The 19,543-nt window shown below is 43.9% G+C and overlaps 1 non-coding gene across 1 annotated transcript; it reads left to right on the forward strand.

The window, feature by feature from the left end:
• The first annotated feature begins 1,956 nt into the window (after positions 1-1,956).
• On the forward strand, positions 1,957-2,027 carry trnac-gca. Its single transcript has one exon. It is a non-coding gene; the product is annotated as a tRNA-Cys (tRNA).
• Positions 2,028-19,543: the final 17,516 nt, after the last annotated feature.

The following is a 19,543-nucleotide window of genomic DNA, read 5'->3' on the forward strand; positions in this document are numbered from 1 at the left end:
GAATTCTCAACTGACTCTTGAAAAATAAGACTTTGAACATTTACTCATTCTCAGTAGACTTTGGTGAATCCATTGCAGATTTCCAGTGTGTGAGGTGATTAACTTTTTGCAAGGCTTTAGTTGTTAAATGGGAAAGAGTAACCAACTTGTCAGTGACAACTGTCTTGAGTTTGGCATTTGTGACAATGTCCTGGGATTACCCACAAACGCCTCACCTGCAAACTAGTATTGTGTGGCTTGTGAGTGGTATAGAGCAAAATCGATTACATGTACGTGTTTGTGAGAGTCTCAGCTTTCCATAGCTGGGTCATAGTAGTTCCTAGCTCCAACCATTCAGTCTCTACAGATATTTTTGTTAGAAGGGTTTAAGCCCAACATTCCAAATTTAGGGTTAGTACCAATGCTCCACGTTTTTTTCAAAGTTCCAACCCACCTGCTCCCTCGTTAGTATAGTGGTGAGTATCCCCGCCTGTCACGCGGGAGACCGGGGTTCAATTCCCCGACGGGGAGAAAGTACTGCTCTTTTTTTAGGGTGAACAATGTTGTTGAGCCCACAAAGTGGAACATATTCTTGGAAAAAAGCTTTATGATACAATTTCCTGCCTTTGAGGTTAACTCAGCCTTCCAAGGCATTGGTTGTTCAGTGGTAGAATTCTCGCCTGCCACGCGGGAGGCCCGGGTTCGATTCCCGGCCAATGCAGGAAGTTTTGAACATGTCATTTCGACAAGTATGCAAACCCCTGAGGAGGAAATCTGTGTTAGATTGCCAGGCAAACAGAAATCTCTGGTCTTGGTCGAATTCTCAACTGACTCTTGAAAAATAAGACTTTGAACATTTACTCATTCTCAGTAGACTTTGGTGAATCCATTGCAGATTTCCAGTGTGTGAGGTGATTAACTTTTTGCAAGGCTTTAGTTGTTAAATGGGAAAGAGTAACCAACTTGTCAGTGACAACTGTCTTGAGTTTGGCATTTGTGACAATGTCCTGGGATTACCCACAAACGCCTCACCTGCAAACTAGTATTGTGTGGCTTGTGAGTGGTATAGAGCAAAATCGATTACATGTACGTGTTTGTGAGAGTCTCAGCTTTCCATAGCTGGGTCATAGTAGTTCCTAGCTCCAACCATTCAGTCTCTACAGATATTTTTGTTAGAAGGGTTTAAGCCCAACATTCCAAATTTAGGGTTAGTACCAATGCTCCAGGCCCGGGTTCGATTCCCGGCCAATGCAGGAAGTTTTGAACATGTCATTTCGACAAGTATGCAAACCCCTGAGGAGGAAATCTGTGTTAGATTGCCAGGCAAACAGAAATCTCTGGTCTTGGTCGAATTCTCAACTGACTCTTGAAAAATAAGACTTTGAACATTTACTCATTCTCAGTAGACTTTGGTGAATCCATTGCAGATTTCCAGTGTGTGAGGTGATTAACTTTTTGCAAGGCTTTAGTTGTTAAATGGGAAAGAGTAACCAACTTGTCAGTGACAACTGTCTTGAGTTTGGCATTTGTGACAATGTCCTGGGATTACCCACAAACGCCTCACCTGCAAACTAGTATTGTGTGGCTTGTGAGCGGTATAGAGCAAAATCGATTACATGTACGTGTTTGTGAGAGTCTCAGCTTTCCATAGCGGGGTCATAGTAGTTCCTAGCTCCAACCATTCAGTCTCTACAGATATTTTTGTTAGAAGGGTTTAAGCCCAACATTCCAAATTTAGGGTTAGTACCAATGCTCCACATTTTTTCAAAGTTCCAACCCACCTGCTCCTCGTTAGTATAGTGGTGAGTATCCCCGCCTGTCACGCGGGAGACCGGGGTTCAATTCCCCGACGGGGAGAAAGTACTGCTCTTTTTTTAGGGTGAACAATGTTGTTGAGCCCACAAAGTGGAACATATTCTTGGAAAAAAAGCTTTATGATACAATTTCCTGCCTTTGAGGTTAACTCAGCCTTCCAAGGCATTGGTTGTTCAGTGGTAGAATTCTCGCCTGCAACGCGGGAGGCCCGGGTTCGATTCCCGGCCAATGCAGGAAGTTTTGAACATGTCATTTCGACAAGTATGCAAACCCCTGAGGAGGAAATCTGTGTTCGATTGCCAGGCAAACAGAAATCTCTGGTCTTGGTCGAATTCTCAACTGACTCTTGAAAAATAAGACTTTGAACATTTACTCATTCTCAGTAGACTTTGGTGAATCCATTGCAGATTTCCAGTGTGTGAGGTGATTAACTTTTTGCAAGGCTTTAGTTGTTAAATGGGAAAGAGTAACCAACTTGTCAGTGACAACTGTCTTGAGTTTGGCATTTGTGACAATGTCCTGGGATTACCCACAAACGCCTCACCTGCAAACTAGTATTGTGTGGCTTGTGAGCGGTATAGAGCAAAATCGATTACATGTACGTGTTTGTGAGAGTCTCAGCTTTCCATAGCGGGGTCATAGTAGTTCCTAGCTCCAACCATTCAGTCTCTACAGATATTTTTGTTAGAAGGGTTTAAGCCCAACATTCCAAATTTAGGGTTAGTACCAATGCTCCACGTTTTTTCAAAGTTCCAACCCACCTGCTCCTCGTTAGTATAGTGGTGAGTATCCCCGCCTGTCACGCGGGAGACCGGGGTTCAATTCCCCGACGGGGAGAAAGTACTGCTCTTTTTTTAGGGTGAACAATGTTGCTGAGCCCACAAAGTGGAACATATTCTTGGAAAAAAAGCTTTATGATACAATTTCCTGCCTTTGAGGTTAACTCAGCCTTCCAAGGCATTGGTTGTTCAGTGGTAGAATTCTCGCCTGCCACGCGGGAGGCCCGGGTTCGATTCCCGGCCAATGCAGGAAGTTTTGAACATGTCATTTCGACAAGTATGCAAACCCCTGAGGAGGAAATCTGTGTTAGATTGCCAGGCAAACAGAAATCTCTGGTCTTGGTCGAATTCTCAACTGACTCTTGAAAAATAAGACTTTGAACATTTACTCATTCTCAGTAGACTTTGGTGAATCCATTGCAGATTTCCAGTGTGTGAGGTGATTAACTTTTTGCAAGGCTTTAGTTGTTAAATGGGAAAGAGTAACCAACTTGTCAGTGACAACTGTCTTGAGTTTGGCATTTGTGACAATGTCCTGGGATTACCCACAAACGCCTCACCTGCAAACTAGTATTGTGTGGCTTGTGAGCGGTATAGAGCAAAATCGATTACATGTACGTGTTTGTGAGAGTCTCAGCTTTCCATAGCGGGGTCATAGTAGTTCCTAGCTCCAACCATTCAGTCTCTACAGATATTTTTGTTAGAAGGGTTTAAGCCCAACATTCCAAATTTAGGGTTAGTACCGCTCCAACCATTCAGTCTCTACAGATATTTTTGTTAGAAGGGTTTAAGCCCAACATTCCAAATTTAGGGTTAGTACCAATGCTCACGTTTTTTCAAAGTTCCAACCCACCTGCTCCTCGTTAGTATAGTGGTGAGTATCCCCGCCTGTCACGCGGGAGACCGGGGTTCAATTCCCGACGGGGAGAAAGTACTGCTCTTTTTTTAGGGTGAACAATGTTGCTGAGCCCACAAAGTGGAACATATTCTTGGAAAAAAAGCTTTATGATACAATTTCCTGCCTTTGAGGTTAACTCAGGCCTTCCAAGGCAATTGGTTGTTCAGTGGTAGAATTCTAGCCTGCCAAGCGGGAAGGCCCGGGTTCGATTCCGGCCAATGCAGGAAGTTTTGAACATGTCATTTCGACAAGTATGCAAACCCCTGAGGAGGAAATCTGTGTTAGATTACCAGGCAAACAGAAATCTCTGGTCTTGGTCGAATTCTCAACTGACTCTTGAAAAATAAGACTTTGAAACATTTACTCATTCTCAGTAGACTTTGGTGAATCCATTGCAGATTTCCAGTGTGTGAGGTGATTAACTTTTTGCAAGGCTTTAGTTGTTAAATGGGAAAGAGTAACCAACTTGTCAGTGACAACTGTCTTGAGTTTGGCATTTGTGACAATGTCCTGGGATTACCCACAAACGCCTCACCTGCAAACTAGTATTGTGTGGCTTGTGAGCGGTATAGAGCAAAATCGATTACATGTACGTGTTTGTGAGAGTCTCAGCTTTCCATAGCGGGGTCATAGTAGTTCCTAGCTCCAACCATTCAGTCTCTACAGATATTTTTGTTAGAAGGGTTTAAGCCCAACATTCCAAATTTAGGGTTAGTACCAATGCTCCACGTTTTTTCAAAGTTCCAACCCACCTGCTCCTCGTTAGTATAGTGGTGAGTATCCCCGCCTGTCACGCGGGAGACCGGGGTTCAATTCCCCGACGGGGAGAAAGTACTGCTCTTTTTTTAGGGTGAACAATGTTGCTGAGCCCACAAAGTGGAACATATTCTTGGAAAAAAAGCTTTATGATACAATTTCCTGCCTTTGAGGTTAACTCAGCCTTCCAAGGCATTGGTTGTTCAGTGGTAGAATTCTAGCCTGCCAAGCGGGAGGCCCGGGTTCGATTCCCGGCCAATGCAGGAAGTTTTGAACATGTCATTTCGACAAGTATGCAAACCCCTGAGGAGGAAATCTGTGTTAGATTGCCAGGCAAACAGAAATCTCTGGTCTTGGTCGAATTCTCAACTGACTCTTGAAAAATAAGACTTTGAACATTTACTCATTCTCAGTAGACTTTGGTGAATCCATTGCAGATTTCCAGTGTGTGAGGTGATTAACTTTTTGCAAGGCTTTAGTTGTTAAATGGGAAAGAGTAACCAACTTGTCAGTGACAACTGTCTTGAGTTTGGCATTTGTGACAATGTCCTGGGATTACCCACAAACGCCTCACCTGCAAACTAGTATTGTGTGGCTTGTGAGCGGTATAGAGCAAAATCGATTACATGTACGTGTTTGTGAGAGTCTCAGCTTTCCATAGCGGGGTCATAGTAGTTCCTAGCTCCAACCATTCAGTCTCTACAGATATTTTTGTTAGAAGGGTTTAAGCCCAACATTCCAAATTTAGGGTTAGTACCAATGCTCCACGTTTTTTCAAAGTTCCAACCCACCTGCTCCTCGTTAGTATAGTGGTGAGTATCCCCGCCTGTCACGCGGGAGACCGGGGTTCAATTCCCCGACGGGGAGAAAGTACTGCTCTTTTTTTAGGGTGAACAATGTTGCTGAGCCCACAAAGTGGAACATATTCTTGGAAAAAAAGCTTTATGATACAATTTCCTGCCTTTGAGGTTAACTCAGCCTTCCAAGGCATTGGTTGTTCAGTGGTAGAATTCTAGCCTGCCAAGCGGGAGGCCCGGGTTCGATTCCCGGCCAATGCAGGAAGTTTTGAACATGTCATTTCGACAAGTATGCAAACCCCTGAGGAGGAAATCTGTGTTAGATTGCCAGGCAAACAGAAATCTCTGGTCTTGGTCGAATTCTCAACTGACTCTTGAAAAATAAGACTTTGAACATTTACTCATTCTCAGTAGACTTTGGTGAATCCATTGCAGATTTCCAGTGTGTGAGGTGATTAACTTTTTGCAAGGCTTTAGTTGTTAAATGGGAAAGAGTAACCAACTTGTCAGTGACAACTGTCTTGAGTTTGGCATTTGTGACAATGTCCTGGGATTACCCACAAACGCCTCACCTGCAAACTAGTATTGTGTGGCTTGTGAGCGGTATAGAGCAAAATCGATTACATGTACGTGTTTGTGAGAGTCTCAGCTTTCCATAGCGGGGTCATAGTAGTTCCTAGCTCCAACCATTCAGTCTCTACAGATATTTTTGTTAGAAGGGTTTAAGCCCAACATTCCAAATTTAGGGTTAGTACCAATGCTCCACGTTTTTTCAAAGTTCCAACCCACCTGCTCCTCGTTAGTATAGTGGTGAGTATCCCCGCCTGTCACGCGGGAGACCGGGGTTCAATTCCCCGACGGGGAGAAAGTACTGCTCTTTTTTTAGGGTGAACAATGTTGCTGAGCCCACAAAGTGGAACATATTCTTGGAAAAAAAGCTTTATGATACAATTTCCTGCCTTTGAGGTTAACTCAGCCTTCCAAGGCATTGGTTGTTCAGTGGTAGAATTCTAGCCTGCCAAGCGGGAGGCCCGGGTTCGATTCCCGGCCAATGCAGGAAGTTTTGAACATGTCATTTCGACAAGTATGCAAACCCCTGAGGAGGAAATCTGTGTTAGATTACCAGGCAAACAGAAATCTCTGGTCTTGGTCGAATTCTCAACTGACTCTTGAAAAATAAGACTTTGAACATTTACTCATTCTCAGTAGACTTTGGTGAATCCATTGCAGATTTCCAGTGTGTGAGGTGATTAACTTTTTGCAAGGCTTTAGTTGTTAAATGGGAAAGAGTAACCAACTTGTCAGTGACAACTGTCTTGAGTTTGGCATTTGTGACAATGTCCTGGGATTACCCACAAACGCCTCACCTGCAAACTAGTATTGTGTGGCTTGTGAGCGGTATAGAGCAAAATCGATTACATGTACGTGTTTGTGAGAGTCTCAGCTTTCCATAGCGGGGTCATAGTAGTTCCTAGCTCCAACCATTCAGTCTCTACAGATATTTTTGTTAGAAGGGTTTAAGCCCAACATTCCAAATTTAGGGTTAGTACCAATGCTCCACGTTTTTTCAAAGTTCCAACCCACCTGCTCCTCGTTAGTATAGTGGTGAGTATCCCCGCCTGTCACGCGGGAGACCGGGGTTCAATTCCCCGACGGGGAGAAAGTACTGCTCTTTTTTTAGGGTGAACAATGTTGCTGAGCCCACAAAGTGGAACATATTCTTGGAAAAAAAGCTTTATGATACAATTTCCTGCCTTTGAGGTTAACTCAGCCTTCCAAGGCATTGGTTGTTCAGTGGTAGAATTCTAGCCTGCCAAGCGGGAGGCCCGGGTTCGATTCCCGGCCAATGCAGGAAGTTTTGAACATGTCATTTCGACAAGTATGCAAACCCCTGAGGAGGAAATCTGTGTTAGATTGCCAGGCAAACAGAAATCTCTGGTCTTGGTCGAATTCTCAACTGACTCTTGAAAAATAAGACTTTGAACATTTACTCATTCTCAGTAGACTTTGGTGAATCCATTGCAGATTTCCAGTGTGTGAGGTGATTAACTTTTTGCAAGGCTTTAGTTGTTAAATGGGAAAGAGTAACCAACTTGTCAGTGACAACTGTCTTGAGTTTGGCATTTGTGACAATGTCCTGGGATTACCCACAAACGCCTCACCTGCAAACTAGTATTGTGTGGCTTGTGAGCGGTATAGAGCAAAATCGATTACATGTACGTGTTTGTGAGAGTCTCAGCTTTCCATAGCGGGGTCATAGTAGTTCCTAGCTCCAACCATTCAGTCTCTACAGATATTTTTGTTAGAAGGGTTTAAGCCCAACATTCCAAATTTAGGGTTAGTACCAATGCTCCACGTTTTTTCAAAGTTCCAACCCACCTGCTCCTCGTTAGTATAGTGGTGAGTATCCCCGCCTGTCACGCGGGAGACCGGGGTTCAATTCCCCGACGGGGAGAAAGTACTGCTCTTTTTTTAGGGTGAACAATGTTGCTGAGCCCACAAAGTGGAACATATTCTTGGAAAAAAAAGCTTTATGATACAATTTCCTGCCTTTGAGGTTAACTCAGCCTTCCAAGGCATTGGTTGTTCAGTGGTAGAATTCTCGCCTGCCACGCGGGAGGCCCGGGTTCGATTCCCGGCCAATGCAGGAAGTTTTGAACATGTCATTTCGACAAGTATGCAAACCCCTGAGGAGGAAATCTGTGTTAGATTGCCAGGCAAACAGAAATCTCTGGTCTTGGTCGAATTCTCAACTGACTCTTGAAAAATAAGACTTTGAACATTTACTCATTCTCAGTAGACTTTGGTGAATCCATTGCAGATTTCCAGTGTGTGAGGTGATTAACTTTTTGCAAGGCTTTAGTTGTTAAATGGGAAAGAGTAACCAACTTGTCAGTGACAACTGTCTTGAGTTTGGCATTTGTGACAATGTCCTGGGATTACCCACAAACGCCTCACCTGCAAACTAGTATTGTGTGGCTTGTGAGCGGTATAGAGCAAAATCGATTACATGTACGTGTTTGTGAGAGTCTCAGCTTTCCATAGCGGGGTCATAGTAGTTCCTAGCTCCAACCATTCAGTCTCTACAGATATTTTTGTTAGAAGGGTTTAAGCCCAACATTCCAAATTTAGGGTTAGTACCGCTCCAACCATTCAGTCTCTACAGATATTTTTGTTAGAAGGGTTTAAGCCCAACATTCCAAATTTAGGGTTAGTACCAATGCTCCACGTTTTTTCAAAGTTCCAACCCACCTGCTCCTCGTTAGTATAGTGGTGAGTATCCCCGCCTGTCACGCGGGAGACCGGGGTTCAATTCCCCGACGGGGAGAAAGTACTGCTCTTTTTTTAGGGTGAACAATGTTGCTGAGCCCACAAAGTGGAACATATTCTTGGAAAAAAAGCTTTATGATACAATTTCCTGCCTTTGAGGTTAACTCAGCCTTCCAAGGCATTGGTTGTTCAGTGGTAGAATTCTAGCCTGCCAAGCGGGAGGCCCGGGTTCGATTCCCGGCCAATGCAGGAAGTTTTGAACATGTCATTTCGACAAGTATGCAAACCCCTGAGGAGGAAATCTGTGTTAGATTACCAGGCAAACAGAAATCTCTGGTCTTGGTCGAATTCTCAACTGACTCTTGAAAAATAAGACTTTGAACATTTACTCATTCTCAGTAGACTTTGGTGAATCCATTGCAGATTTCCAGTGTGTGAGGTGATTAACTTTTTGCAAGGCTTTAGTTGTTAAATGGGAAAGAGTAACCAACTTGTCAGTGACAACTGTCTTGAGTTTGGCATTTGTGACAATGTCCTGGGATTACCCACAAACGCCTCACCTGCAAACTAGTATTGTGTGGCTTGTGAGCGGTATAGAGCAAAATCGATTACATGTACGTGTTTGTGAGAGTCTCAGCTTTCCATAGCGGGGTCATAGTAGTTCCTAGCTCCAACCATTCAGTCTCTACAGATATTTTTGTTAGAAGGGTTTAAGCCCAACATTCCAAATTTAGGGTTAGTACCAATGCTCCACGTTTTTTCAAAGTTCCAACCCACCTGCTCCTCGTTAGTATAGTGGTGAGTATCCCCGCCTGTCACGCGGGAGACCGGGGTTCAATTCCCCGACGGGGAGAAAGTACTGCTCTTTTTTTAGGGTGAACAATGTTGCTGAGCCCACAAAGTGGAACATATTCTTGGAAAAAAAGCTTTATGATACAATTTCCTGCCTTTGAGGTTAACTCAGCCTTCCAAGGCATTGGTTGTTCAGTGGTAGAATTCTAGCCTGCCAAGCGGGAGGCCCGGGTTCGATTCCCGGCCAATGCAGGAAGTTTTGAACATGTCATTTCGACAAGTATGCAAACCCCTGAGGAGGAAATCTGTGTTAGATTGCCAGGCAAACAGAAATCTCTGGTCTTGGTCGAATTCTCAACTGACTCTTGAAAAATAAGACTTTGAACATTTACTCATTCTCAGTAGACTTTGGTGAATCCATTGCAGATTTCCAGTGTGTGAGGTGATTAACTTTTTGCAAGGCTTTAGTTGTTAAATGGGAAAGAGTAACCAACTTGTCAGTGACAACTGTCTTGAGTTTGGCATTTGTGACAATGTCCTGGGATTACCCACAAACGCCTCACCTGCAAACTAGTATTGTGTGGCTTGTGAGCGGTATAGAGCAAAATCGATTACATGTACGTGTTTGTGAGAGTCTCAGCTTTCCATAGCGGGGTCATAGTAGTTCCTAGCTCCAACCATTCAGTCTCTACAGATATTTTTGTTAGAAGGGTTTAAGCCCAACATTCCAAATTTAGGGTTAGTACCAATGCTCCACGTTTTTTCAAAGTTCCAACCCACCTGCTCCTCGTTAGTATAGTGGTGAGTATCCCCGCCTGTCACGCGGGAGACCGGGGTTCAATTCCCCGACGGGGAGAAAGTACTGCTCTTTTTTTAGGGTGAACAATGTTGCTGAGCCCACAAAGTGGAACATATTCTTGGAAAAAAAGCTTTATGATACAATTTCCTGCCTTTGAGGTTAACTCAGCCTTCCAAGGCATTGGTTGTTCAGTGGTAGAATTCTAGCCTGCCAAGCGGGAGGCCCGGGTTCGATTCCCGGCCAATGCAGGAAGTTTTGAACATGTCATTTCGACAAGTATGCAAACCCCTGAGGAGGAAATCTGTGTTAGATTACCAGGCAAACAGAAATCTCTGGTCTTGGTCGAATTCTCAACTGACTCTTGAAAAATAAGACTTTGAACATTTACTCATTCTCAGTAGACTTTGGTGAATCCATTGCAGATTTCCAGTGTGTGAGGTGATTAACTTTTTGCAAGGCTTTAGTTGTTAAATGGGAAAGAGTAACCAACTTGTCAGTGACAACTGTCTTGAGTTTGGCATTTGTGACAATGTCCTGGGATTACCCACAAACGCCTCACCTGCAAACTAGTATTGTGTGGCTTGTGAGCGGTATAGAGCAAAATCGATTACATGTACGTGTTTGTGAGAGTCTCAGCTTTCCATAGCGGGGTCATAGTAGTTCCTAGCTCCAACCATTCAGTCTCTACAGATATTTTTGTTAGAAGGGTTTAAGCCCAACATTCCAAATTTAGGGTTAGTACCGCTCCAACCATTCAGTCTCTACAGATATTTTTGTTAGAAGGGTTTAAGCCCAACATTCCAAATTTAGGGTTAGTACCAATGCTCCACGTTTTTTCAAAGTTCCAACCCACCTGCTCCTCGTTAGTATAGTGGTGAGTATCCCCGCCTGTCACGCGGGAGACCGGGGTTCAATTCCCCGACGGGGAGAAAGTACTGCTCTTTTTTTAGGGTGAACAATGTTGCTGAGCCCACAAAGTGGAACATATTCTTGGAAAAAAAGCTTTATGATACAATTTCCTGCCTTTGAGGTTAACTCAGCCTTCCAAGGCATTGGTTGTTCAGTGGTAGAATTCTAGCCTGCCAAGCGGGAGGCCCGGGTTCGATTCCCGGCCAATGCAGGAAGTTTTGAACATGTCATTTCGACAAGTATGCAAACCCCTGAGGAGGAAATCTGTGTTAGATTACCAGGCAAACAGAAATCTCTGGTCTTGGTCGAATTCTCAACTGACTCTTGAAAAATAAGACTTTGAACATTTACTCATTCTCAGTAGACTTTGGTGAATCCATTGCAGATTTCCAGTGTGTGAGGTGATTAACTTTTTGCAAGGCTTTAGTTGTTAAATGGGAAAGAGTAACCAACTTGTCAGTGACAACTGTCTTGAGTTTGGCATTTGTGACAATGTCCTGGGATTACCCACAAACGCCTCACCTGCAAACTAGTATTGTGTGGCTTGTGAGCGGTATAGAGCAAAATCGATTACATGTACGTGTTTGTGAGAGTCTCAGCTTTCCATAGCGGGGTCATAGTAGTTCCTAGCTCCAACCATTCAGTCTCTACAGATATTTTTGTTAGAAGGGTTTAAGCCCAACATTCCAAATTTAGGGTTAGTACCAATGCTCCACGTTTTTTCAAAGTTCCAACCCACCTGCTCCTCGTTAGTATAGTGGTGAGTATCCCCGCCTGTCACGCGGGAGACCGGGGTTCAATTCCCCGACGGGGAGAAAGTACTGCTCTTTTTTTAGGGTGAACAATGTTGCTGAGCCCACAAAGTGGAACATATTCTTGGAAAAAAAGCTTTATGATACAATTTCCTGCCTTTGAGGTTAACTCAGCCTTCCAAGGCATTGGTTGTTCAGTGGTAGAATTCTAGCCTGCCAAGCGGGAGGCCCGGGTTCGATTCCCGGCCAATGCAGGAAGTTTTGAACATGTCATTTCGACAAGTATGCAAACCCCTGAGGAGGAAATCTGTGTTAGATTGCCAGGCAAACAGAAATCTCTGGTCTTGGTCGAATTCTCAACTGACTCTTGAAAAATAAGACTTTGAACATTTACTCATTCTCAGTAGACTTTGGTGAATCCATTGCAGATTTCCAGTGTGTGAGGTGATTAACTTTTTGCAAGGCTTTAGTTGTTAAATGGGAAAGAGTAACCAACTTGTCAGTGACAACTGTCTTGAGTTTGGCATTTGTGACAATGTCCTGGGATTACCCACAAACGCCTCACCTGCAAACTAGTATTGTGTGGCTTGTGAGCGGTATAGAGCAAAATCGATTACATGTACGTGTTTGTGAGAGTCTCAGCTTTCCATAGCGGGGTCATAGTAGTTCCTAGCTCCAACCATTCAGTCTCTACAGATATTTTTGTTAGAAGGGTTTAAGCCCAACATTCCAAATTTAGGGTTAGTACCAATGCTCCACGTTTTTTCAAAGTTCCAACCCACCTGCTCCTCGTTAGTATAGTGGTGAGTATCCCCGCCTGTCACGCGGGAGACCGGGGTTCAATTCCCCGACGGGGAGAAAGTACTGCTCTTTTTTTAGGGTGAACAATGTTGCTGAGCCCACAAAGTGGAACATATTCTTGGAAAAAAAGCTTTATGATACAATTTCCTGCCTTTGAGGTTAACTCAGCCTTCCAAGGCATTGGTTGTTCAGTGGTAGAATTCTCGCCTGCCACGCGGGAGGCCAGGGTTCGATTCCCGGCCAATGCAGGAAGTTTTGAACATGTCATTTCGACAAGTATGCAAACCCCTGAGGAGGAAATCTGTGTTAGATTGCCAGGCAAACAGAAATCTCTGGTCTTGGTCGAATTCTCAACTGACTCTTGAAAAATAAGACTTTGAACATTTACTCATTCTCAGTAGACTTTGGTGAATCCATTGCAGATTTCCAGTGTGTGAGGTGATTAACTTTTTGCAAGGCTTTAGTTGTTAAATGGGAAAGAGTAACCAACTTGTCAGTGACAACTGTCTTGAGTTTGGCATTTGTGACAATGTCCTGGGATTACCCACAAACGCCTCACCTGCAAACTAGTATTGTGTGGCTTGTGAGCGGTATAGAGCAAAATCGATTACATGTACGTGTTTGTGAGAGTCTCAGCTTTCCATAGCGGGGTCATAGTAGTTCCTAGCTCCAACCATTCAGTCTCTACAGATATTTTTGTTAGAAGGGTTTAAGCCCAACATTCCAAATTTAGGGTTAGTACCAATGCTCCACGTTTTTTCAAAGTTCCAACCCACCTGCTCCTCGTTAGTATAGTGGTGAGTATCCCCGCCTGTCACGCGGGAGACCGGGGTTCAATTCCCCGACGGGGAGAAAGTACTGCTCTTTTTTTAGGGTGAACAATGTTGCTGAGCCCACAAAGTGGAACATATTCTTGGAAAAAAAGCTTTATGATACAATTTCCTGCCTTTGAGGTTAACTCAGCCTTCCAAGGCATTGGTTGTTCAGTGGTAGAATTCTAGCCTGCCAAGCGGGAGGCCCGGGTTCGATTCCCGGCCAATGCAGGAAGTTTTGAACATGTCATTTCGACAAGTATGCAAACCCCTGAGGAGGAAATCTGTGTTAGATTGCCAGGCAAACAGAAATCTCTGGTCTTGGTCGAATTCTCAACTGACTCTTGAAAAATAAGACTTTGAACATTTACTCATTCTCAGTAGACTTTGGTGAATCCATTGCAGATTTCCAGTGTGTGAGGTGATTAACTTTTTGCAAGGCTTTAGTTGTTAAATGGGAAAGAGTAACCAACTTGTCAGTGACAACTGTCTTGAGTTTGGCATTTGTGACAATGTCCTGGGATTACCCACAAACGCCTCACCTGCAAACTAGTATTGTGTGGCTTGTGAGCGGTATAGAGCAAAATCGATTACATGTACGTGTTTGTGAGAGTCTCAACTTTCCATAGCGGGGTCATAGTAGTTCCTAGCTCCAACCATTCAGTCTCTACAGATATTTTTGTTAGAAGGGTTTAAGCCCAACATTCCAAATTTAGGGTTAGTACCAATGCTCCACGTTTTTTCAAAGTTCCAACCCACCTGCTCCTCGTTAGTATAGTGGTGAGTATCCCCGCCTGTCACGCGGGAGACCGGGGTTCAATTCCCCGACGGGGAGAAAGTACTGCTCTTTTTTTAGGGTGAACAATGTTGCTGAGCCCACAAAGTGGAACATATTCTTGGAAAAAAAGCTTTATGATACAATTTCCTGCCTTTGAGGTTAACTCAGCCTTCCAAGGCATTGGTTGTTCAGTGGTAGAATTCTAGCCTGCCAAGCGGGAGGCCCGGGTTCGATTCCCGGCCAATGCAGGAAGTTTTGAACATGTCATTTCGACAAGTATGCAAACCCCTGAGGAGGAAATCTGTGTTAGATTACCAGGCAAACAGAAATCTCTGGTCTTGGTCGAATTCTCAACTGACTCTTGAAAAATAAGACTTTGAACATTTACTCATTCTCAGTAGACTTTGGTGAATCCATTGCAGATTTCCAGTGTGTGAGGTGATTAACTTTTTGCAAGGCTTTAGTTGTTAAATGGGAAAGAGTAACCAACTTGTCAGTGACAACTGTCTTGAGTTTGGCATTTGTGACAATGTCCTGGGATTACCCACAAACGCCTCACCTGCAAACTAGTATTGTGTGGCTTGTGAGCGGTATAGAGCAAAATCGATTACATGTACGTGTTTGTGAGAGTCTCAGCTTTCCATAGCGGGGTCATAGTAGTTCCTAGCTCCAACCATTCAGTCTCTACAGATATTTTTGTTAGAAGGGTTTAAGCCCAACATTCCAAATTTAGGGTTAGTACCAATGCTCCACGTTTTTTCAAAGTTCCAACCCACCTGCTCCTCGTTAGTATAGTGGTGAGTATCCCCGCCTGTCACGCGGGAGACCGGGGTTCAATTCCCCGACGGGGAGAAAGTACTGCTCTTTTTTTAGGGTGAACAATGTTGCTGAGCCCACAAAGTGGAACATATTCTTGGAAAAAAAGCTTTATGATACAATTTCCTGCCTTTGAGGTTAACTCAGCCTTCCAAGGCATTGGTTGTTCAGTGGTAGAATTCTAGCCTGCCAAGCGGGAGGCCCGGGTTCGATTCCCGGCCAATGCAGGAAGTTTTGAACATGTCATTTCGACAAGTATGCAAACCCCTGAGGAGGAAATCTGTGTTAGATTGCCAGGCAAACAGAAATCTCTGGTCTTGGTCGAATTCTCAACTGACTCTTGAAAAATAAGACTTTGAACATTTACTCATTCTCAGTAGACTTTGGTGAATCCATTGCAGATTTCCAGTGTGTGAGGTGATTAACTTTTTGCAAGGCTTTAGTTGTTAAATGGGAAAGAGTAACCAACTTGTCAGTGACAACTGTCTTGAGTTTGGCATTTGTGACAATGTCCTGGGATTACCCACAAACGCCTCACCTGCAAACTAGTATTGTGTGGCTTGTGAGCGGTATAGAGCAAAATCGATTACATGTACGTGTTTGTGAGAGTCTCAGCTTTCCATAGCGGGGTCATAGTAGTTCCTAGCTCCAACCATTCAGTCTCTACAGATATTTTTGTTAGAAGGGTTTAAGCCCAACATTCCAAATTTAGGGTTAGTACCAATGCTCCACGTTTTTTCAAAGTTCCAACCCACCTGCTCCTCGTTAGTATAGTGGTGAGTATCCCCGCCTGTCACGCGGGAGACCGGGGTTCAATTCCCCGACGGGGAGAAAGTACTGCTCTTTTTTTAGGGTGAACAATGTTGCTGAGCCCACAAAGTGGAACATATTCTTGGAAAAAAAGCTTTATGATACAATTTCCTGCCTTTGAGGTTAACTCAGCCTTCCAAGGCATTGGTTGTTCAGTGGTAGAATTCTCGCCTGCCACGCGGGAGGCCCGGGTTCGATTCCCGGCCAATGCAGGAAGTTTTGAACATGTCATTTCGACAAGTATGCAAACCCCTGAGGAGGAAATCTGTGTTAGATTGCCAGGCAAACAGAAATCTCTGGTCTTGGTCGAATTCTCAACTGACTCTTGAAAAATAAGACTTTGAACATTTACTCATTCTCAGTAGACTTTGGTGAATCCATTGCAGATTTCCAGTGTGTGAGGTGATTAACTTTTTGCAAGGCTTTAGTTGTTAAATGGGAAAGAGTAACCAACTTGTCAGTGACAACTGTCTTGAGTTTGGCATTTGTGACAATGTCCTGGGATTACCCACAAACGCCTCACCTGCAAACTAGTATTGTGTGGCTTGTGAGCGGTATAGAGCAAAATCGATTACATGTACGTGTTTGTGAGAGTCTCAGCTTTCCATAGCGGGGTCATAGTAGTTCCTAGCTCCAACCATTCAGTCTCTACAGATATTTTTGTTAGAAGGGTTTAAGCCCAACATTCCAAATTTAGGGTTAGTACCAATGCTCCACGTTTTTTTCAAAGTTCCAACCCACCTGCTCCTCGTTAGTATAGTGGTGAGTATCCCCGCCTGTCACGCGGGAGACCGGGGTTCAATTCCCCGACGGGGAGAAAGTACTGCTCTTTTTTTAGGGTGAACAATGTTGCTGAGCCCACAAAGTGGAACATATTCTTGGAAAAAAAGCTTTATGATACAATTTCCTGCCTTTGAGGTTAACTCAGCCTTCCAAGGCATTGGTTGTTCAGTGGTAGAATTCTCGCCTGCCACGCGGGAGGCCCGGGTTCGATTCCCGGCCAATGCAGGAAGTTTTGAACATGTCATTTCGACAAGTATGCAAACCCCTGAGGAGGAAATCTGTGTTAGATTGCCAGGCAAACAGAAATCTCTGGTCTTGGTCGAATTCTCAACTGACTCTTGAAAAATAAGACTTTGAACATTTACTCATTCTCAGTAGACTTTGGTGAATCCATTGCAGATTTCCAGTGTGTGAGGTGATTAACTTTTTGCAAGGCTTTAGTTGTTAAATGGGAAAGAGTAACCAACTTGTCAGTGACAACTGTCTTGAGTTTGGCATTTGTGACAATGTCCTGGGATTACCCACAAACGCCTCACCTGCAAACTAGTATTGTGTGGCTTGTGAGCGGTATAGAGCAAAATCGATTACATGTACGTGTTTGTGAGAGTCTCAGCTTTCCATAGCGGGGTCATAGTAGTTCCAAATTTAGGGTTAGTACCGCTCCAACCATTCAGTCTCTACAGATATTTTTGTTAGAAGGGTTTAAGCCCAACATTCCAAATTTAGGGTTAGTACCAATGCTCCACGTTTTTTCAAAGTTCCAACCCACCTGCTCCTCGTTAGTATAGTGGTGAGTATCCCCGCCTGTCACGCGGGAGACCGGGGTTCAATTCCCCGACGGGGAGAAAGTACTGCTCTTTTTTTAGGGTGAACAATGTTGCTGAGCCCACAAAGTGGAACATATTCTTGGAAAAAAAGCTTTATGATACAATTTCCTGCCTTTGAGGTTAACTCAGCCTTCCAAGGCATTGGTTGTTCAGTGGTAGAATTCTCGCCTGCCACGCGGGAGGCCCGGGTTCGATTCCCGGCCAATGCAGGAAGTTTTGAACATGTCATTTCGACAAGTATGCAAACCCCTGAGGAGGAAATCTGTGTTAGATTGCCAGGCAAACAGAAATCTCTGGTCTTGGTCGAATTCTCAACTGACTCTTGAAAAATAAGACTTTGAACATTTACTCATTCTCAGTAGACTTTGGTGAATCCATTGCAGATTTCCAGTGTGTGAGGTGATTAACTTTTTGCAAGGCTTTAGTTGTTAAATGGGAAAGAGTAACCAACTTGTCAGTGACAACTGTCTTGAGTTTGGCATTTGTGACAATGTCCTGGGATTACCCACAAACGCCTCACCTGCAAACTAGTATTGTGTGGCTTGTGAGCGGTATAGAGCAAAATCGATTACATGTACGTGTTTGTGAGAGTCTCAGCTTTCCATAGCGGGGTCATAGTAGTTCCTAGCTCCAACCATTCAGTCTCTACAGATATTTTTGTTAGAAGGGTTTAAGCCCAACATTCCAAATTTAGGGTTAGTACCAATGCTCCACGTTTTTTCAAAGTTCCAACCCACCTGCTCCTCGTTAGTATAGTGGTGAGTATCCCCGCCTGTCACGCGGGAGACCGGGGTTCAATTCCCCGACGGGGAGAAAGTACTGCTCTTTTTTTAGGGTGAACAATGTTGCTGAGCCCACAAAGTGGAACATATTCTTGGAAAAAAAGCTTTATGATACAATTTCCTGCCTTTGAGGTTAACTCAGCCTTCCAAGGCATTGGTTGTTCAGTGGTAGAATTCTCGCCTGCCACGCGGGAGGCCCGGGTTCGATTCCCGGCCAATGCAGGAAGTTTTGAACATGTCATTTCGACAAGTATGCAAACCCCTGAGGAGGAAATCTGTGTTAGATTGCCAGGCAAACAGAAATCTCTGGTCTTGGTCGAATTCTCAACTGACTCTTGAAAAATAAGACTTTGAACATTTACTCATTCTCAGTAGACTTTGGTGAATCCATTGCAGATTTCCAGTGTGTGAGGTGATTAACTTTTTGCAAGGCTTTAGTTGTTAAATGGGAAAGAGTAACCAACTTGTCAGTGACAACTGTCTTGAGTTTGGCATTTGTGACAATGTCCTGGGATTACCCACAAACGCCTCACCTGCAAACTAGTATTGTGTGGCTTGTGAGCGGTATAGAGCAAAATCGATTACATGTACGTGTTTGTGAGAGTCTCAGCTTTCCATAGCGGGGTCATAGTAGTTCCTAGCTCCAACCATTCAGTCTCTACAGATATTTTTGTTAGAAGGGTTTAAGCCCAACATTCCAAATTTAGGGTTAGTACCGCTCCAACCATTCAGTCTCTACAGATATTTTTGTTAGAAGGGTTTAAGCCCAACATTCCAAATTTAGGGTTAGTACCAATGCTCCACGTTTTTTCAAAGTTCCAACCCACCTGCTCCTCGTTAGTATAGTGGTGAGTATCCCCGCCTGTCACGCGGGAGACCGGGGTTCAATTCCCCGACGGGGAGAAAGTACTGCTCTTTTTTTAGGGTGAACAATGTTGCTGAGCCCACAAAGTGGAACATATTCTTGGAAAAAAAGCTTTATGATACAATTTCCTGCCTTTGAGGTTAACTCAGCCTTCCAAGGCATTGGTTGTTCAGTGGTAGAATTCTAGCCTGCCAAGCGGGAGGCCCGGGTTCGATTCCCGGCCAATGCAGGAAGTTTTGAACATGTCATTTCGACAAGTATGCAAACCCCTGAGGAGGAAATCTGTGTTAGATTACCAGGCAAACAGAAATCTCTGGTCTTGGTCGAATTCTCAACTGACTCTTGAAAAATAAGACTTTGAACATTTACTCATTCTCAGTAGACTTTGGTGAATCCATTGCAGATTTCCAGTGTGTGAGGTGATTAACTTTTTGCAAGGCTTTAGTTGTTAAATGGGAAAGAGTAACCAACTTGTCAGTGACAACTGTCTTGAGTTTGGCATTTGTGACAATGTCCTGGGATTACCCACAAACGCCTCACCTGCAAACTAGTATTGTGTGGCTTGTGAGCGGTATAGAGCAAAATCGATTACATGTACGTGTTTGTGAGAGTCTCAGCTTTCCATAGCGGGGTCATAGTAGTTCCTAGCTCCAACCATTCAGTCTCTACAGATATTTTTGTTAGAAGGGTTTAAGCCCAACATTCCAAATTTAGGGTTAGTAC

This window comes from Oncorhynchus mykiss, unplaced genomic scaffold, assembly GCF_013265735.2.
Source record: "Oncorhynchus mykiss isolate Arlee unplaced genomic scaffold, USDA_OmykA_1.1 un_scaffold_530, whole genome shotgun sequence".
In the NCBI taxonomy this organism is placed as follows: Eukaryota; Metazoa; Chordata; class Actinopteri; order Salmoniformes; family Salmonidae; genus Oncorhynchus; species Oncorhynchus mykiss.